We start from the raw sequence: 22,279 nt of genomic DNA on the forward strand, positions 1-22,279 counted from the left end.
GGAGGTCATATATTAAAATGAAAAATTAGAAAAGATGGCCACAAACCTTCTGCTGGTTAAAAGCCGCTTCAAATCAAGAATCTTAAAATAAATCTGGAATGATACATGCAGCGCTACCGTTGCTAATGCATACACATGCTTCTGCAAATGATAGTTCAGACATGGTTCCCCCACTTTCTAAGTTAAATCAGAGAACAGCGGGCAGCATAAATTCAAACGAAAAAATTGCTCTTTTCAGGCAGTGACCAAACTAGCTAGAAATGACTAGAAATATCCTGCCCTCATTGAGCAGGAAATTAGCTTAGTGTCACCTTTTAAACCAGCTCGGTTCCAACAACCTCTGAAGATATAATGGGGACTGTCAGAAGAAATTGACTCAAGAGTCATTCGGGGGTTTAGCCTCCTGGACTACTCAGACCTGCAGCTTTTGGATCTGTTGCTGTGTTTGGATGTTCATGAGATCCAGTAAGCTAGGGAAGCTTTTCACAGAAGCATTTAATCTGGTGAAGACACTGTACTTCAAATGCAGATTAAATTGCGAGCTGAGTCCACATAACCAACAGAAGAAAAGGGCTACTGCAACATAGTTATCCAGTAGGAAAACATATAAGAACTGCTTTGAAAAATGTGATCTCTATGCAGGGGGCAATGGCTTGACTTGGTGAATGAACATTCAAATTTTAGCTTTTATGTATAAGTGCGAATAATCTTAAAAATGGTTGCCATACTAGCCATGTAGGAATCCAAGTAAAGAAGAAGAAAGAAATACCCAGCTTCTGTTTGATTTTCTTAACTGCCTCTTTTATTTCATTTTCTTTATTGGTATTGAGTCCTTGCAGATAGGAAAAATAACACAGCCAGTTCTTTCAGGGAAACCAAGGTTTGCAAATTAAGAGAGAGAATCCAGCTCCACCCTCTATACTCAAATTGCTTTTAATCTGACTTCTATGTTTTCTTGAATTGATTGTCTTGGCTGATGAGCATCCTCATATAGAGAGAGGATACATAATCGCACTCTGCATAATCACACCATGATTACAAGTTGCAGTGGCTTCTTACAGTCCCTGGACATGCCAATCACATGTGGCCTAACACAAGCTTATCCTTCTCTCGCTGATGGACTTGTTGGCTGCATCCTCCATTTCCCTTGCTAATGGACGCTTCTTTTTTTAAGGCTTTTTCATGTTCTGTACTCACCAGCAAAGCTCCACTCTAGGTTCCCACCACCCTTTGTCTTGCCACATCCCTCAATCTGGTCTGCTGCTAGCTGTTAGACATACATGAAGGTTAGAGAATAGTGAGCAGCTGGCCTCCCTTTATCACTCTCACCGGTACAGCTCGCCATGTCATCTGAACCTGAGCAGCATGGCTTGTTTGAAGGGCAACAGTCCTCAAATAACTGATAATTTAAGGCCAGCCCCTCCAGTGCCTGAGCAAGCTATGCCATCCAGCTATAGTTATTAGGGGAAGCGGCACCAGCAGAGGTAATTAGGAAAATCTGGCCAGCATGATGCACACTGCAATCCCATGAATTGGTCTGGTCTTGGCTTCTCTCTCTCTCTCTTTCTCTACTTTCAGCTAATCTGCCACAAATAAGAGTCACATTTAAGGCTCTCTCATGAGTGAGCATGTCAAAGCTTCATTAACATCTTATTCATTTATCAGTAGGCAGCCCATCACCATAATTAGCCTAGCAAATGACTTTCCAAAGCCTTGTCTCCTTGCAATCTTTAAAGATTTTCGGGTGAATGAGTACAAGGGATGGGCCTTCTTTAGTGGTGCCATGACTCAGAGTATATTGGGCCCCTTACTGACCAGTTCAAATGCCACCCTAAGCCAAGGTACAATGTTATTGTGGGAGGTTGCTGACTGGCATAATATGACATCTGAAGTGGTTTTTCTGTCTTGGATTGTTTATCACAAACGAACCACCTGGAGGACCAATGGCTTACAGCAAAGTTTTTTCAGCTGCTTTGCTCTCGATTTGGCTTAATGCGGTTTGGGTTAATGTGGCACCTGCACTCAGCGGGTCAATTTTACCAAACATCATCAGGAATGACCAGGGGGCTGCCCAGCAAAAGTAGTGAAAACTACCAGTTCTTGCCATCTCACTGGCATTGTTGCCATTTTTCCTCATCCCCTCTCAATGCCCTCAGCCTCAGGGTGGATTTAAAGTCTTTCACAGAAAAAAAATCATAGAAAACCTTGAAGAAAAAAGCCAGAGAGTCCTGAAGGCATTTGCAATTTATTTTTAAAATCTTCCATTCTCAGCAAGTGCACAGGAATGAATGTTAGCTGCTAGGAATTTTGCATAATTTATCCCTCTGTTTTGCAGTGCTGTCTTGAAATTTGTGTGATTTATCCTTCCATTTTACTGCTCTGCCATAACATTTGTTTATTTTTAGCAATCCAGCTCATTATTCTCCAACCTTCATGTCTATCTGACAACTATTAGCAGAGACCAGTTGAGGGAAGTGACAAAACACTTGTTGGGAGCCTAGAGTGGAGCTTTGCTGGTGGGAGCAGAACATGAAGTAGCCTTTAAAAAACAAAAGAGGTGTCTATTAGCAAAGGAAGTGAAGGATGCAACCAACACACACATTAGCAAGAGAAGGATAAGGCTGTGCTGGGCTCAGTCACAGACAGATGGTCTTGCAGTCCGGTGCACTCACATGAGATGCTTAAATTGAAATAAAAAGCTAAAGTTTGTGAAAGCTTTCTCATGGTTGAAAGGACTCCTAAATTTAAATTCCCTTAGTGATCTGATGCAGGGGGGAGAATCTTTGTGAGCTGGCAACCTCTACAGACCCATTGGATAAAGGGCACTGCTGTGGCATATAAGAAAAGGGGGCTTTCTGCAGTAAAGCCCCCTAGAGTAGGTACTATCAGTGGCATGGAAGACTGAGAGGGACTAAGCAGGAAACAAACCACAGCAAGCTGCTAAGCAGATGATCATCTGTTGAGAGCAACAGACAAGCCACCCACCATGGCTTCTTCCCACAGTGGCTTAATTGATGTGTGAACTTATTTCTTAGTTCTTATTTCAACTGGTGTTCCACTTCATTCTGTGCTATTTTAAAAGAGGTTCCCAAATTAATTGCTGTTTCTAGATTGCATGGTTTTAAAATATGTCTGCAACTGTTACTATTTTGTTTTAAGTATAAACTGCTGCAAGTGCCCTGGGAGTAAAGAATGATGTAAAAATATTTCATAATAATAGAAACACCCATGACTTTTGGGTCACCACTTCAGTAGGCAGTCATTCTGATTTTCCATTCTGGGCTCAGTTTAGAAGAGACTTTCCACTCATTCTGAACCCTAAGGACTGCAAAGAATGTAGGCAGTGTTTGAGCACAGAGGAGGAAGGAGGAGATCAACTCTGGGCAATGCTATTTTAAGTACAGCTTTTCCCATCAGTCTTCTAACTTTTCTGCCATGGATCACAACTCTGCACGAAGACTCAGGAAGAGAGCAAAGAAAGCCACATGGGTGGATAATTGCCTGTTTCAATTTATAAAGACCGCAGAGTCTCATATTCTATATTAGCTAGTACTCTGATGTAATAGCGACTGTCATAAGCCATTCTGATTAATAGCCACCACCACAGGATTTAGGGAAACATAACAGGCCAAGAAAACTCTGGAGCGATACCACTTAAAAGAGCTGGCCTATCAGAAATTATGTTCAGATCAGGGAAGAAGCAACAGTAAATAGACCCCACAGTGATGAAATAGAGATTTAGTCAGTGGTCCGAGAGCTCCATAACAAATTGTCTGCTTGAGACAGAAGGCAGATGACACAAATTCATACTCTCATATCAAATGGATATCAGGCAATAAATGGCATTGATTGTCTTGTAATGCCAACTCCAAAATTCCCAGGTGGAACACACTTTTTCCATGGGGCAGTACCTGCATCCACCTTCGTATATGCAATTAGAAATTGAGAATGATGCACTAAATTCACGCAATATTTATGAGCAATAATGCAGGTCCTAATATTGCCTACATCTGTTTTTATGACCTGGAGTTAGCACTTCTGTTGCCCATCCAGGTTTCTCCTATCCTGTTATCTGTGGAGGAAAATCCTCCCAACCATGGGGGGTTCTTCTCTGTCTTTGTCTATTTTACAGACTTGAATTTCTAATTTATATGTTACTTTTATCCCACTAATTTTCATTAATTGTGAAAAATGGATCTTAGGAAAGTGGCCAGAATTCTTAGAAATGCATAAATTCTCTACAGTCCACCCTTAAGAATGACAGGGCCTTGGGAACTCCTATGTCCAGGCAACCAGGAGCTTGTAAGCCCCCTAAAAGACTGCTTAGAAGACTGTTGTCACAGTAATTTGCAAAGGATCCAAGAACTGGAAGCCATTTTGAGCATACAGTACACTTTTTTAAAAAGCATGCTTTTTTCTGATGATCAGCATTCTCGTTTCTTAAAATATTTAATACCCAGATGTGCATCCACAACCTCCACCTCCTGCTATAAACAAGTCCCAATTCCCTACTTAGTGTCAACACAATGCAAGACTACAAGTTAGTTTTGTCAGTCAAAAGCATTCATGGAAGGAAATGCAGGGAGTCATTATCCCATATCCTTCAACACATTTTGCAAACATCAATATGCTAATGAAAATCAGCTCTGCCATTTTCCTTCATCACGTCTAGACTGAACAACTTTCCCTTCCAAGCTGAAAGTAATAGTGTAGTTAAGAACAGATGGGCTCATGCTCAGCTCAGATTAGAAGGATGGGATCCCTTGGAAGTTGGGGTGATGGCAGATGGTAGGACAAAGGTTCAGCTGGCTCCAGGATTTGGGGGACTCTTGGGCATGCCACCTTCAGTGCCTCCCATCCCAAACCAGGAAGAGTCAGGACGTGCAAACTAAGAATTCTTTTTCTCTGTGTCCAACATTCTTGTGCAAAATGGAAATACTAACCCTGTGCTGATCTTGGGACCCTAACAAATGCTCGTACTTGCCACCCTCTGCAGCCACCCATGGCAGGATTGTAAAACATTACTATCTGTCCTGAATTATTCAACAGTTGCCATAACTGGAGATCTGTTTTGAAGCTTGGCTGGAGGTGGGAAAGGAAGAAAATCTTGCATCCTTTCTATTTAAATACAGTTCTCTTGACAGTCACTCCTAGCTATGAGCAGATCATAACAATATAGCACTGGTGGTTTCTCCGAAGAACCACCTAACACTGAAGTTCATGAAAGATGCTACTGTCCTTCATTACACAGTTATGGATTTTGGAGAACACTTGCAAACTCTCAGGCTCCTTGGCTGATACTCTGGCTCCCAGCGAGCCCTGCTGTGCTTCATCCAAACTGACAGAGGAACAGATTTCCCTTCTCTCCAAGCTTTTGTCATGTATTGTATTACCCACTGGGACATAAATTACGGGGCAAAAGGTTTCCACTTGCTTGAGATTCTGTGAAAATATATTTTGTTTTATATCTGGCAGAGTCCAATCTGAGTGAGCACATAATTTAATGAAAGGAAGGATCATACCAGGCAAAGGAGGGCTTAAAGAGAAAAAGAGCCTCACTGAATTTCGTGAAGTTCAAGTTTATCTTACTCCTTCTGTTTCAGGGCATGAAAAAAAAGAACGCCCTGAGCCATAGGAGGCAAAAAGCCAAAACCTACATAGGAATAAAGATATTCCGGAGAAAGGAAAATGCACAGAAGTTCATTTAACTCTGGCTTCTTTAAAATGCAGCTCTCTCCCTTCTCTGGACTCCCTTGTGCATTCAAATACTTCTTATAAATTTAAAAGTTTTGCAGCAATTTGTCTGCAGTAGGAAAATTCCCCATTTATCTGCAGGGTAAATTGCAACACCTTAACTCTCAAGAGATTGAAGAGAGAGAGAAAAAAAAACCTATCTGGTCAAACACATAAATTAGTCCAGTTCTATGCTATGCTCGAGCAGATACAAAAGGGTTTCTGTGTATGTGTGCATTAAAATATGATCGTTGCTGGTAACTGTTCAAGATATTGAGACCAGACATACAGTGACTAAAGCTTTTGCCTCAGTTCTGACCCCTGTACAGAATCCTACATTCCTTTCATAAACAACATTTGACACTAGGGAATCACAATTCAGGCTGAATTACAAGATGCAAACATGCTGGAGAGATTCACGCATAGCTCCTGGGTAGCATTAATGATATGTGGCCAATTCATGAGGGACCATTATCCGTGGTCAGCTCTGTCTTCCTTGGATAACATCCTGTGAATTCACTCCAACTCTTGACTTGCTTACACATCCAAGGGATGAACCAGGTTGAAACCAACTGAACACTAAGCAAAACCTTCAGTGAGATCAGATGCTCTTGACTACCATTCTTTCATCCCAGAAAACCTATCACAAAAGTCATATCTGGATGAATTTATATTGTCATACCACAGTCTTCCTATGCTTGAGGCAAGGACAACAAAAGGTCTCAGGGCTCAGCCCTGATCCTTCCCTTCACTTGGTGAAGTGGCCAAGGTTGCTGATGACACTAAACTTTTTAGGGTGGTTGAAACCAAATGGGATTGTCAGGCGCTCCAAAGAGATCTCTCCAATGGCATTTGCCATTTTGATGCCCCATTTTGATGGTTATCCTACACATTCTATGAGCCTAGGCATGGATGGATCTGTGAGACAGGAAAGTGTAGATTAAACCCCAAGGAATCTCTTATCCATGTAATCAGGATTACTGTATCATAAATAATCCCTCAAAGCAATCTCGTACAATGAATAAGAACCTGTGCAATGTGGCTTCTGATGGATTCCAGGGAACGGGCCATAGCTCAATGCTAGAATTCATGCTTTGCTTGCAGAAGCTCAGCACTTCCAGATGGACTAGAAAAGTCTCTGTCTGAAACCATGGAGAAAAACAGTCATACACACGAATAAGATGAAACAATGGTCTGATGCAGTGTAGGGCAGTTGTCCATGATCTGATTATTTAGGCCCTTCTCTGAAAGAACCCAAAAGATAATAACAGAACATGTTATAGTGAGTGTGTATTATCATTCATAACTGCTAAATGTTTGCAAAAATAGGGCTATTAATTTTATTTCAAGAACACTTAGCCTTTTCCAACCTGGTGCCCTGCAGATGTGTTGGACTGCAATTCCCACCATTCCCACAGGCTATCCTGATTGGGAGTGAGGTGTTTCTTTTAGAATTCACTGACAGAAACAGTAAGTTCTACATTGTTGTTGTTGTTAGTCGCGAAGTCGTGTCTGACCCATGGCGACCCCATGGCCTTCTTGTCCTCCACCATCCCCTGGAGTCCACCTAAGCTCACACCAACTGCTTCAGTGACTCCATCTAGCCACCTCATTCTCTGCCGTCCCCTTCTTCTTTTGCCATCTATTGTTCCCAGCATTAGGCTCTTCTCCAGGGAGTCCTTCCTGCTCATTAGGTGGCCAAAGTATGTGAGTTCCATCTTCAGGATCTGGCCTTCTAAAGAGCAGTCAGGGTCGATCTCCTCTAGGACTGACTGGTTTGATTGTCTTGCGGTCCAAGGGACTCGCAGGAGTCTCCTCCAGCACCACAATTCAAAGGCTTCCGTCCTTCGGTGCTCAGCCTTCCTTATGGTCCAGCTTTCACAGCCATACATTGCAACCGGGAAAACCATAGCCTTGACTATACACACTTTTGTTGGCAGGGTGATGTCTCTGCTTTTTAGTAAGCTGTCTAGATTTGCCATAGCTTTCCTCCCCAGGAGCAAGCGTCTTTTAATTTCTTGGCTGCAGTGCCCATCTGTGGTGATCTTGGAGCCCAGGAAAATAAAATCTGTCACTACCTCCATTTCTTCCCCATCTATTTGCCAGGAAGTGAGAGGACCGGATGCCATGATCTTAGTTTTCCTAATGTAGGGTTTCAAGCCAACTTTTGCACTCTCCTCCTTCACCCGCATCAAGAGGCTCTTTAGTTCCTCTTCACTTTCTGCCATTAGAGTGGTATCATCTGCATATCTGAGTTCTACATTAGAACGCTATAAATGAATCAGCTATTGCAATTTAATAGTTCGCATGTTACCTCAACTTAATAAACAGGGAACAGATACTTGGAAAGCAACACTGTTTACCTCTGAAGTACTTCTAAACTTGGTGTATGGTCTTAGATTAAATTGAAAGGTAAATTGACTGAGCCCTGCCAATGACAATTATGAAAGATCCATCGAAACATTGGCCTATAAGACATACCTTTAGCCAGTCTTGGATTTACAGATTCAGATTAGCAGACAGCAACTAGACCGTGTCTTTAATAATAGAGAATGAGAGGCAGCCTGCCAAATTCCCACAGGTGATTTAGCTCAGTGATGGAGCACACACTTGGCATGCAAAACCTGCAGGCTGGATCTCTGGCATCTCCAGGTACAGCTGGGAAAGACCATAGCCTAAAAGTTCTCGGCAGCCAATTCCAGTCGGTGCTCAGCTAAGGGGATAAAAGTCTGACCAACAACTTTCCACATTTCTATTAGCTGTTGCTGGTGGCACTTCATGATTAGGGACAATTTCCAAGCCCCGGGAGTTTTGTTGCACCATGAACCAGAATATGGGTCACCTCCTGCACCATTCTTAAGCTTCCCTTACTATGTTCCATGGCAGCTGTAAAGAGATCAGCCCTGAAACTGAGCACTTTATTGTATTATTATGACATTGCATTTACAGTCTCTCTTTTTCCTATTGTGAAGAACCCAAGGTGGTTTACATAGCTCCATCTTATCCCCACAACAACAACCCTGTGATGTAGGTTGGGCTGAGAATCTGTGACTGGCCCAAAGTCACCCAGTTGGCTCCATGGGTGTTAGAGAATGCAGATGCATACAGGAGCAACGGAGAAGAAATCAATGTGCAAAGTGTGTTTATTAAACTGCAAAGTATACATGCCCATCCTGACTGGAATGCTCACATCCCAGGATATGGACTATCTTCTGAAAGCATTAGATCAGAGTCACACAATGCATCTGGCAGCTTGTCTTCATCACCAGTTGCCTCAGGCACAATCTCTATAATGAAAGCATTTTCATCTTGTTTTGTTCGTCCCCTCCCCTAGCTTGTAATTTGCTTGAGCCAGACCACAGAATAGTCTTTTCTGTTTTGAAAAACTAGAGGGCCTTTCTTTTCGTTCCTTTGTTTAGCTGCCTAACATTTCTGCCACTGATCTACGAGTATATTTGTAAGCAGACATGGCTGCAGCACCTTTGCTGAAGGAACTGCACTGGTTACCTACTCAGCTCCAGGTCAGGTTTTAGGTTTTAATACTAGTTTACAAAGACCTGAACAACTTCGAACAAGGGTACACCTAAGAGAGCATTTTCTTCCTCAGCAACTTGCCTGATCACTGAGGTCATAGAGTACTTTTTCCTTGTGGTTCTGTACAGATCCATGCTCTTCAGTGTGGTGGCCCCATTTTTATGGAGTTCTCTATCCTGTGAAGTCAGGCAGGCACTAACACCGTGCTGTTTTCAGCACCTCCTAAGATATTCTTGTTCCAGGAATCCTTTCTTGCTGAGCAGCTATGGTCTTAATGTTATCTTATTTCTAATGCCTCTAAAGCATTATTTTATTTGGTTTGATCCTATACAGTTCACTGCTCCAGAATTTGTTTGGATATGAAGAAGTATGCAAATACTGTACAGAAATAATTGAATATGGTATGTACTGTGTATGTGGGCACAGGTGTGTGCATGGTAGCCATTTACACACATATTTTGGGTCTGTAAATCCTACCAGCAGCATAAGATCTTGCTGTCCCAGGGATCCATGTTTGAGTTACTACTGTGTTTTGTTCCTCTCTCCTAAAGAGACCATGTGTCCAAATTCACAGAAGACAGCCCTGCATCTAAAAGATTTCCAGAGAACAGTCCCTTATCAGAAGGTGTGTGCTATGTAAAGGGCTGTCCAATCCACATCTCGTTTAAAGTGAACACAAGAAAGTTTGAAGTTGCCCATCAGCAGTTAGCACCTCAACAGGGAATGGAATGGCCTTGCAGATTACCTATATTTTATTTAGATTGTATTGAATTTCTATTTAATACTTCCTAAAATCCATCTATACATATAAATTACCATACAAAAATGATGCAGATCAGTGTACTCTTGACTGGCCATGTGTATTCTGGCCATGTTTTTGAACAAGGAATTCCAAGATGGGTAGTTAGAAACACAGAAAACAGAGCGAGTCAGAAGGGGTCTCCCAGGCCATCTAGTTTGACCTCCGGCACCAGCCAGCTCCGCTCACAACATGCCCACCATGTGCATGTCCAGCCTATCTTTGAACACCCACACCTATGGGGCCTCAGTGACCTCTCATGGAAGCCCACTCCACACCCTCGGGGTCCTAACTGTCAGGAAGTGCTTCCTGGCATCTAAATGGAACCTTGGCTCCCTGAGCTTTGCTCCATTGGAGCGCGTCTGCCTTCCTCTGCAGGGGAGAACAGGTCTCTGCCCGTCTCTGTGTGACATCCCCTCACATACCAGTATGTCGCCAACAGATCCCCTCTGAGTCTCCTCCAGGCTGAAGAGACCCAGTTCCCTCAGTCTCGCCTCGTACCCCATCCCCTGCAAACTGGCCACCAACCTTGTGGCCCTACACTGCACTGACTCTAACCTGGCTATATCCTTTCTGTAATGAGGGGCCCAAAACTGAGCACAATACTCCAGTTGCGGGCGCACCAGAGTCTATAGAGTGGTAGTAATACCCCTCTCGATCTAGAAGCCACACTTCTGGCTATGCAACCAAGGGTGGCGTTCACCCTCTTGACCACCACATCACACTGCTGACTCATGTTTAGCCTGCAGTCAACCAGCACCCCGAGGTCCCTTTCACAAGTGCTGCTCTCCAGGTACTTGTCCCCTAACCTGTACTTATGACACCTATTCCTATGCCCCAAGTGCAAGACCTTAGTTCTTAGACAGCATGTCACATCAGGAAGCACAAAGCTCTCTGGGTTGTATGAAACCAAAAAGATTATTTCTCCAGTCTAGTTGCCATCAGTCTTGGAACTTCCAATACAGGACTGCTTGAATTTAACCAGCTCTTTTTACTTCACTTCCTGGATCTAATTAGAATTAGTCTCCAGCTCCATCCTAACTGGGTCCATTTTGGCCCCACTGCAGTGATCTTCATTACCTGTCCTCTCCCCTAACTTGCAGAAGCAGCCAAAGAGGAGTCACAAGTGGACCTTCCAGCTTCTTCTGACATGGTTGCATGTGTTCATGGTACTACCCTTGGATGCTGGGAATTCTTTCTGTTGATCCTTGACACTGTCACATATCCACACGGCAATCATCTGGGGCCTCATACTAGCCTACTGTGATCTCTCCCCATTGCTATGGTCACACCCAGTTATTTCCCCATATTTCTCTTATTGCACAAATGGATCATATCTGGTAGGATATTCTGCTCCTCAGAGATAGATACCGACACTTTACTTCCCAACAAAATACCAGTGATCCCTCCAGTACGCAAAAGGGAACTATTACTATGCAAGACTTCTGGCAAGTAGGAGCAGAGTATGCCCACATAAAGATGCTCTAGGATTCAGATCAAATTTAGAGTATATGCACCATAGTATATGCCACATAACTGTTCGTCGAGCCTTGACTACAGAGTACCACTTGCACCTTTTGCTATCTCAGTGGTAGAGGAAATAAAGTATCATATATGGACACCAACCCAGATAAGCTGTTAATATGTCTTCAAATATTATTTCAAGCTAATTATGGCAGGCTAATATTCAGAATAACAAATGAGTTCTCTAGGTACATGTTTAATTGCTGAAATGGGAAGAGACGCCGAGTCTCCCCCTATGAAACCCACAGCTCAGTCTGCTAGCCATATTTTTTTCTCACGGAAAACAGTTAAGGCAACAATGTTTAACTTCTTTGCCCTCTAGAAGGCGGAAAAGTTGTGTCTGATCAGCTGTCAAAATGGGAGAAACATAAAGAGCAACACATTTCCAAATCCAAGAAATTTAATTGTGTGGTTCCCTTTCCTCTTCAAGGCATATTCCCTTTTAAATGAATGCACTTTTCTCTTGCCAATACTATGAAGAAAGCTTTTCTTGCAAATGACAGAAACAAAGTGGTCTAGACTGTTGAGCAACACCAATTCTCTAGAAATCAATTGAGATTAATTTTCCCAGACTTCTCTAGTGACATTTCCATTCTCAATAAATTAAAACTGCAAAGGGTTCCTTACCAATATTTAACAGAGAGCTCCTTTTTGGTGTTATGGGAAAACTCACCAGAACAGATCAAATAAAGCCCCATGATCCAGGAAGTTTCAACCAAATCCCCACAGAATTGCCATTAGCCCTCTCCTGCCCACAGAGTTTTTGGAATTCTTTAATCATCCATCTATGCAATCCTATTTCCAGCACTCAGAAGTTCAGAAAAGACCCAGTCAGCCGACACAAACCAAGTGTAATGGAAGAAATATGTGCTATTGGTTTTTAAACATGACTCTGTGCAGCATATCCATGTCCTATGTCTCGTGATGGCCACCGATTTGGACAGCTTAAAGCAGCTGGAAAATTTCACAGAGGATAAGGCTATTTGTGCTAATATCTACATGGCCCCTCCAGTACAGATCCAGAATGGGCTGTCATGGATAGGGCACTTTGGAGAGCTATATACACAGGGTTGAGATAAGTAGAAGACAACTTCATGACACAAGACTACTATGTAGACTAGATGTTGGGGAAGTTGAGTGGGAAGGTGCTGATGCACTCATGTCCTCCTTGTGGGTTTCCCGTGCAGAGCTGGCCTGCCACTGTGTGAACAAAAACAGAGCAAGTCAGAAGGGGCCTCCCAGGCCATCTAGTCTGACCCCCGGTTCCGCTCATGACATGCCTACCATGTGCATGTCCATTCTGTCCTTGAACACCCTCACCAATGGGTCTTCAACCACCTCCCGTAGAAGCCCATTCCATGCCCTAGGGGTCCTAACTGTCAGGAAGTACTTCCTAGCATCCAAATTGAACCTTGGTTTCCTGAGCTTTGCTCCATTGGAATACATCCTGCCTTCCTCCCTTGGAAAAACAGGTCTTGATCCACCTCTGCATAACACCCCCTCACATACCTATATGTTGCCAACGGATCCCCTCTAAGTCTCCTCCAGCCTAAAAAGACCCAGTTCCCTCAGTCTCACCTCGTATGACTCTCCCTGCAATCCAGCCACCATCCTTGTGGCCCTACGCTGCACTGACTCTAACCTGGCTATATCCTTCCTGTAATGAGCCCAGAACTGAACACAATACTCCAGTTGCAGGCACACCAAAGTCATATAGAGTGGCAGATCTGTCTCCATCTAGAAGTCATGCTTCTGACCAAGCATCCAAGGGTGGCATTTGCCCTCTTCACTGCCATGTCATGCTGCTGGCTCATGCTGCTGTTTAGCCAGCAGTCAACCAGTACCCCAAAATCCCTTTCACAAGTGCTACTCTCCAGCCATTTGTCCTCTAACCTGAATGTGTGACACCCATTCCTATGCCCCAAGTACAAGACCTTGCACTTATCCGCACTGAACACCATCTTGTTGTCCCCTGCCCACTTCCATAGTCTGTCCAGATCCTTCTGGATCCAGAGTACTTGCTCCTCAGTTGTGGCCACCCCCAACTCTTTTCAGTATTGTCTGTGATTCTGATCAGCAGTCTGGTCACTCCCTCTTCCAGGTCGTTGATGAAAAGACTGAACACGATTGGTCTCAGGATCAGTCACCATTTTAAGAAGCCAACTATTGTTGTTATGTGTTGTCAACATGTTTTTGACTTATGGTGACCCTACGAATGAAAGTCCCCCAAGTGTTCTATTCTTGACAGCCATGCTCAGCTTTTGTAACCCAAGGCTGAAGCTACCCCTCTTGGAGTCAACCAATCTCATGCTTGGCTCCCCTTCTTCTGCCACCAACTTTCCCAGCATTATTAACTTCTTCACTGAGTCTTGCCTTCTCATTAAGTGAAACCCTACAAGGTTCTACTCCTTTCCATTTTACCCTCATAGGAACATCCCAGTGAGGTAGGTTAAGCTGAAAGTCTGTGACTGGCCCAAAGTCACTCAGTGACCATGCAGCACTAGAACCTAAATAACCTTGTATGGATTTTATAACCACCACAATGTAAAGGAAACAAAACAGATTAAAGCAAAATATTCCAGAGGGTTTATTTATTTATTTATTTATTTATTATTTAGAAAATTTCTATGCCGCCCCATTCGCCAAAGCCTCGGGGTGGCTCACAAATGTATCAGTTAAAATATTATACAGTAAAAAATAAAACAAGTTAACAATATAAAATAAGTCGCCCTGGCCGAAGAATAAAATAAATAGTATTAACAGTTAAAATGACATTTGAATAAAAAGGTCTTCGCCTGGCACCGAATAACAAATAATGATGGCGCCAGGCGGACCTCTCTGGGGAGTGCATTCCATATATTGGGCGCCACCGCAGAGAAAGCCCTCCTCTGAGTACTTACCCTCCTAATTTCCTTCACGGAAGGTTCCCGGAGAACGGCCTCTCCCGCAGATCTCAGGGGGCAGGCAGGCATATATGGACGTAAGCGCTCCTTCAGGTAACCAGGACCCAAGCCATTTAGGGCTTTATAGGTCATCACGAACACCTTGAATTGGGCCCGGACTTCAATGGGAAGCCAGTGAAGCTGACGGAGCACTGGAGTCATGCGAACATAACGCCCAGTCCCCACCAGCAGCCTGGCAGCTCTATTTTGCACCAATTGAAGTATCCGGACCATCTTCAAGGGTAGCCCCACATAGAGTGCATTACAGAAGTCAAGGCGGGAAGTCACCAAAGCGTGTGTCACTGTCGCCAGGCAGTCGTACTCCAGGTAGGGGTGCAGCTGATGGATCAGCCGAAGCTGAGAGAAAGCACTCCTCGCCACCGCTGTCACCTGAGCTTCCAATGAAAGCTCTGGGTCGAGGAGCACTCCCAAGCTGCAGACCTTGTCCCTAAGAGGGAGTGCAACCCCATTCAGGACTAGGTTCAATTCACCCTCACTGAAGCCCGATCTACCAACCAACAGGACCTCCGTCTTGTCTGGATTGAGCTTCAGTTTATTGGCCCTCATCCAGCCCATTACCTCGGCCAGGCACTGGTTCAGCACAGCCACTGCCTCACCTGGATTGGTGGAAAACGAGAGGTAGAGCTGGGTATCATCAGCGTACTGATGATTCTGCAGCCCACACCTCCTGATGACCTCTCCCAGCGGTTTCATGTAGATGTTAAACAACAAAGGGGACAAAATGGACCCCTGCGGTCCTCCATGGCCTAGCTGCCACGGTGCAGAGCCATAGTCCCCCAGCACCACCTTCTGGAATCGGCCATTGAGATAGGAGCGGAACCATTGCAAAGCAGTGCCTCCGACCCCCAATCCCGCTAGCCTATCCGGAAGGATATCATGGTCAATGGTATCAAAAGCCGCTGAGAGGTCCAGAAGAACCAACAGGAACGCACTCCCCTGTCCTTCTCCCTGCACAGGTCATTGTACAGGGCAACCAAGGCAGATTCAGTACCGTACCCGGGTCTGAAGCCGGACTGAAATGGGTCCAGATAATCAGTTTCATCCAAGAGAGCTTGGAGTTGTCCCGCCACCACCCGCTCCAACACCTTGCCCAGAAACGGGATGTTGGCCACTGGTCTATAGTTAGTGGCCATCTCTGGATCCAGTGACGCTTTCTTCAGGACCGGTCGGACTACCGCCTCCTTTAAAAGGGCAGGTACCCGACCCTCCCTCAGAGAAGCGTTAACCACTTCCAAGATCCAGGTCCCAATCCCGTGCTTGGAGTTATTTATTAACCCAGACGGGCAAGGGTCCAATAGGCAAGTGGTGGGACGTACTCGTCCAAGCACCTTGTCCACATTATCAGGCTGCAATAACTGAAATTCATTCATTAATTTTGGACCAGACGGCAGCATTGGCGTCTCCCCAGAAACCTCTGAGTCACTAGTAGAGTCTAGCTCGTGACGAATCTGAGCGATTTTCTCCCTGAAATGCTTGGCAAAATCATCACAGCAGGCCTTCGAGGGTGGAACCAGATCTTTCTTAGGACCTGGACGAACTAGGCCTTGCACCACTCAAAAAAGCTCCACTGGACGGCATTTTGAGGAAGCAATGGAAACAGAAAAGAATTTCTTTTTTGCCGCCCTCACCGCCACAGCATAAGCCTGATAATGGGCTCTCAAGTGTGTTTGGTCAGATTCATCCCGTGATCTCCTCCACCTACGCTCTAGCCATCTCCCAGCCTGCTTCATCGCCCGCAATTCAGGTGTATACCAAGGGGAAGAGTGGGCTCTGCCTGGCGGGAGAGGACGCTTAGGAGCGATCGTGTCCACAGCCCTGGTCATCTCCCCGTTCCACAGTTCGACCAGAGCCTCGACAGGAGCACCAGTCTTGTCAGCCGGAAACTCCCCCAGGGCCTTCAGGAATCCATCCGGATCCATCCGGCTCCGGGGGCAGACCCACACAATCGGGTCCACACCCTTACAGAGGGAGAGGCCGCTCTCGAGCACAAACCTCACCAGGAAGTGATCTGACCATGACAGGGGTGTCAGACATAAATTCCTCACGCTCAGACCACCCTCTTCCTGCCCCGTCGAGAAAACCAGGTCCAGAGTGTGTCCATGTTCATGGGTCGGGCCGGTAACATGTTGCTAGCCTGTTTCTGGCTAGCAGAAGGCTTTACCAGACATGTAGATGCAGAAGTGTAAAAACAAAAATCAGGATGACCAGAGAAAACTATCAGGAAGTTTCCTGTTACCATTCAGCTGAGATATCTAGGGCAACATCAAAACGACCTGACCAAAGGCTGATCTATTGCTGCAGTTTTCATACATTAATATCCTCCCTCTCCCTCCCTCTCTCTCTCTCTCTCTCTCTCTCTCTCTCTCTCTCTCTCTCTCTCTCTCTAGCACAATCATGAGGCATCCATTCTTTTATTAGATCAGAAAGCACAAGCTTGTATTACGTGTTGCATTTTTAGGAAACACCTTACATTTCCCAAGAGATTGGAAGAATTAGCTACACTGAGCTCTGGCTCTGGCCTGAATCACATCAGAGCAACACAAATCACAATTTGCAGATTGTAGGAGAATAAGCACTTCATGAAATAAATTTGTACATAACTTTCCACAAGTACCATTTATCTATACCCACAAATAATACAGGTTCAACAGTCTCTTACATCTATATCTATCCATACCAACCCTATTTATACCTGCAAAGACAGTAATATTTACTAAGTCATTGTCTTATGAAATAGTTAGGGTATAATCTCATAGCTCTATTTACATGTTAACTTTTCTCTCTTTTCCTAGTAGCACAGGCTATAAAACAACTCCACGTCTGCAGCAGCAAATGCTTCTCGGGACTTAACCTTGTGGGGAAAGATTAGCATGAGCCAGGTGGCAGGTGGTATGCACAGCACACAAGCAGGCCTGAGTCTGTGATGTGCAGCCACAATCACAGAAACAATCACAGTCTTGCCTCCCTCTGTGTACCGACTGTCCTTTGCATGGTAGGGTATATTACACTGCAAGTCTTTGGTGTTAACTCCCCTTGCCAGAATATACGTCAGGGCAGATGGAAGAAAAGAGGGAAATAAAACTTCAGGCACACTTACATAGCTGGACAGCAATCCTGAAAGATCACCATGCTCAAAATACTGAAATTTATGTTCAGTTGATCAGAGATAGAACATAAAGTACATGCAGCTATTGATGAGAAATAGCACTTGTAATCAAGATAATAATTAGCAAGGGAGTATATTTGTTAACCCTTTCAGTATAAGCCTAAGGGTACAATACTATGCAAGTTTACACAGGAAAAAGGTCCTACAACTCCCAACATGCTCAGGCCAACATAGCCAGCTGAGGCATGCTGGGAGCTGTAGGCCTTTTTCTGCCTAACATAGAGCCTTGACTTTAAAACTTATGCTTGAAATTCATTAACCATTATGAAACTATGGAATGGGAGCAGTTGCAGATAAATTGATCACAAGGGTGCTTTTATAGGCATGATACTTGACAACCAAGAAAAATGGATTGCTCCTGCTTTTCATTCACATTTCTCATTCACCTTTTCTTTGCTCTGGGAACTATATTTTCAACTTACACTGAAAGTCTGGTCCAACCAATTAATTTCAAGCTCATTTTACTGTTGTTATCAGGTTGCTACAAAAATGTTTTACTTCTCTACCAGCAGATAAAAGTGATCCTTTTAAATGTTTCCATCAAAAGCTCTCTTAGGCGAAGAGGTTCTAGTTCCTGCTCTTTGGGCACTATTGAAGCTTTAGTCAAACACATGCTTAATAAACCTGGAGGAGAAGCAACTTATTTTCTTCTCCCTCTTGGTTCTGCTGCAAAGCTTTGGCAGCAGGTTTTTCCCCAAGGAAAAGCAGCCAGAACAGAATTGAAGCAGTGCACACAGTATTCATAAAACTGCCTCTATCTGGGATTCAGAGGTTTATTTTTTTAATTAACTGAAAATGATAACACAAGAGCATTTCCAGCTTCATCAACTGCTGGAAAAATTCTGCTCCAAGAGCTGAAGTTACAGTGCTTTCAGCAGATTTCAAAATAAACACAGCCATACGATCACACCACGTAGTAGCCGGATCTAGGTAAAGTTACCAGCCACAGAGCTATGCACGCTTCGGCACACCCGCCCAATTTTGCTACATGGGATCTGCACTGTATATTTGTGAAGCCATGAAATGCCAGGTTTAAGCCATGCACCTGACACCACTGAGAACACCGTCAGAAAAGGGAGTTTGCAGCCTGTCCTTAGCCCACCTTCCCCTGCATGAATATGGCACCAGGCACAAATAATTAGTGTGCGCAAGATCATTCAGCAATTGGACAACCTTTCAACCACCTACCCCTCTAGAGTCTGCCAGAGGGCTAATGAGAGTTCCCAGAGAGAAAGGCCAGGAAGCAGGAAAATGATGTATGATTAATGGTTCTGGCATAGATTTCATTTGCTATAAGCTCCCCTTTACAAGTCAGCAATTCTTCTATAGCTACTTTAAATAATAAACAAACCATCAAAGCAGGATGCTAAGCCTGAACTAAAATGCTATGCCTCCCAATAATGGACCAAAGAAGAGCACTTTTTCTGGAGACCATTAATTGAATTTTCCTAACTGGACCATTGGAGTCCAGAAAGAGTAGCAGTGTGGCAAGGGTAACTGGAGATGGGCTTATTGGGAACTGAGAACTGGCTTACAGCTCACGCAACGTCTGGAACAGATGTTGCCTGTATTTGGAATGCTGGAAGACCCTAGAACATCTTGCCTTTAACAGAAACAGAACATTTTGCTTATAAACCCAAGCTGTTGTTTTTAGATATGTGTGTGTCTCTCTGGGTATTATATATTATATGTTTGTATGTATTCATTTTACAATATATTTTAGGGCTTTAATCTTTGTCAACCACCCAAAGAACTTTGGCTGTCTGATAATATAGAAAAGTAATGAATGAAATGAATGAAAAATGAAATTTTGCTGTTGTTGAAGAGCTGCATGTAAAGTTTTGTTTCATCCTCACGATCCAACAGATCAAATTGAATAGAAACAATTGGGGTTGATCCCTTCCCAGTCAGATGAGCTAGCATGCCCAACAGTCCTGAACACCTAGTATGTTATGCCTCTTTCAAGCCAATATGCCTATCATCCAGCAACAATGCACATATTTGTCAAGAACCTGCATCATGCCCATCATATCTTGCAGTTCTAAAAGAAGAGAAGCACAAGTGTAATTAATAATAATGAATCAAATAAGAACTTAAAATGTATTTTCTCCTTGTTTAGACTACAGATTTAGCTTTACTTTAGTCATGTTAATAGAGACTAACATAAGGTCTTTCTTTCCTGAGTTAAAATTAACCTGCAAGACAGTGGGCTCATCTGGATAATGTAGCATTGTATGAGAATGAAACTGGCTAGGCCTCTAAGCTAGACTAGAACTTCCCACACCTCAGCAAGACTGCCAAGAGTAGTTTTGCTCCCATTTAGATTAATTGCAGGTTACTGTGGACTTGAACCCTGCAAACTAAGGTTAATTTCTTGAAAAAAGCCAACTTAAAACCATAATTTAAGAAGCTGGCTTGTTTCAACAAAGGATTATTAGGCTTTGGACACAAGATCAGTCAGTGTTTAATTAGAAATCAGAACATTCCAAGCTGGACCTGGGCCAGAAGAGGTGAGGAGATGAGGGAACAGCTGAGGATCACTGTGACTCATTCTCATAACTAAACTATGGTTTTGTCCAAGCTGTAATTCACACCTCCCGTAATTCACACCTCCCAAACACACACACACACACACACACACACACACACACACACACACACACACAGAGAGAGAGAGAGAGAGAGAGAGAGAGAGAGAGAGAGAGAGAGAGATGTTTAACTGGTGCACTGGTGAACAGGAAACAGGGAGAAGGTATAAATTATAGTTACTAATTCAACTGCTACATCTATATTTATTCTGCTACACTGTTTGGACAGGCAGCAATCAGCAGAGAGGCCATAGTTTTGGCACAGCTTGGGCTGCATAGTTCAGTGCAACTAACACATTCAAAAACTTTCAACTGAAAGTGCCTTAGAATTTTTTAAATTTCTCTTTCTCTTCTTCACTGGTTTAGAATTTCCCCCAAATTAATGTCTGACATGCAACAGGGCCATTCTTTGTGGGAATTTTCAATATTTGAGAAGTATGTTTCTAGAAAGAGGCGGATGCCGGATAATGGCAGAAAAGGAAAAGAGGCTCTTTTCTTTCCCACCACCCTTCGCATTTAGTACCAAGATTATTTGTTAGTTAAATATAATATTTAAAGGCAGCAAACAATTTTCTTTACTTTTTTCAGTATATGTCAATAAAATGTTGGCACATGCCAGGTCTTCTGTGTTTTATAAGGAGAGAATTGGCACGCAGCCAATACAGACTTGCATGTGCATTCTTAAAATACTCTTTGTGCAAGAATAAGGCTGGCAAACCAATCCTGTAATGACAGAAAGAGCAAATAAAACCTGTTTCAAGACAATACTGTGCTATTTTAAAAGCAAGCATCTGGCTTGAGGTTCTTCACATTGTGAATTCCTGAGGGTTGGTGAAACCAGTTATGGAGCAAAATACACGGTAAGCTCCTATACAACTGTACAAAAACAGAGTGGCATCATATATGGATGTTAGCCATCCCTGCATGATCCAAGCACACCATGTTGAGTGTACCATCTTAGTGCCACATCAGCATATACAATATGCATGCAAGTGCGGCTGCTCAGTAACTTGGTAATATTGCCAAGTAATGGAAATTCAACAAAGACGCCCAAACTGCCATTCATCAGAAGTTCTGCAAGCCTTTCTAAAGGTCTATTTTATATGCCAGAGGTTCACCTAATGAGAACAGAGCTATGTGGAGTAAACAAGCTTACTCCCAGGTAAATGTGAATACAATTGGAGCCCTTGTGTATATATTTATGTAGTGAACTACTTATTGCAATGTAATTGTGTGCCTATGTGGAACTCCCTTTGTTTCACCAAATATCTTCTAGGAGTTTAGAATCATCATCAGGGCTGACATCCAGCAGAGGCATGGCTGGGCAGAGCCTATTTGCTTACTGACTCTCCACCTGTCAAGCAAACAAGAGGTAGCAACTGTGAGAAAGGTATTAAGAGTAAGAGGAGCAGCAGCACCCACTGCCGCCAATGAAAATTGTAATGAGAAAGCAGGCTCCCTGAGCAGGGAAGCCCATTGAGGTTTCTTACCCATGCATCCTCCAAAACCTGGAGCCAAAACACTGGTCGTCAGATAAAACTCCCCCACCTCCAAGGACTGAAAATGGCCATACTTAGGAGGGCTACACCAGAATGCTTTTCCCAATGGGCTTTGTTGTCGTCCTGTGTGGGCAGGGCATTTCTAGCTTACGGTGACCCTACAAATGAATGCCTTCCAAAATATCCTGTCCTTGACAGCCCCACTCATGCTGGAGCCCCCTTTCCACAAACTACACATTTGGATTCTTGGGAGCATTCAAAGCTACAATCTCCCACCTGCATTCTAATGTCCCAGAGGGGTTGTACCACATGACATTCTGAACATGAAACTTGGATGTAACTGAATGGTGGGCTCACACTTCAGAGGAAAGGCTGGCCTTCCCAGCAGTGCTGAAATTCATAGCACTGTCTGAAAAATAAACATGATCATAAGGCATATATTATTACAGGAGTAAAGCCAGAGATATGAGCGC

The 22,279-nt window shown here is 43.7% G+C and overlaps 1 protein-coding gene across 9 annotated transcripts in view; it reads right to left on the reverse strand.

Moving 5' to 3' along the window:
• The window catches only part of DAAM2 (dishevelled associated activator of morphogenesis 2), a 273,375-nt gene that overhangs the window by 203,526 nt on the left and 47,570 nt on the right, over nucleotides 1–22,279 (reverse strand). The window lies entirely within an intron of this gene.

Source organism: Varanus komodoensis, unplaced genomic scaffold, assembly GCF_004798865.1.
Source record: "Varanus komodoensis strain SLA01 unplaced genomic scaffold, ASM479886v1 scaffold1, whole genome shotgun sequence".
NCBI classification, from domain to species: domain Eukaryota; kingdom Metazoa; phylum Chordata; class Lepidosauria; order Squamata; family Varanidae; genus Varanus; species Varanus komodoensis.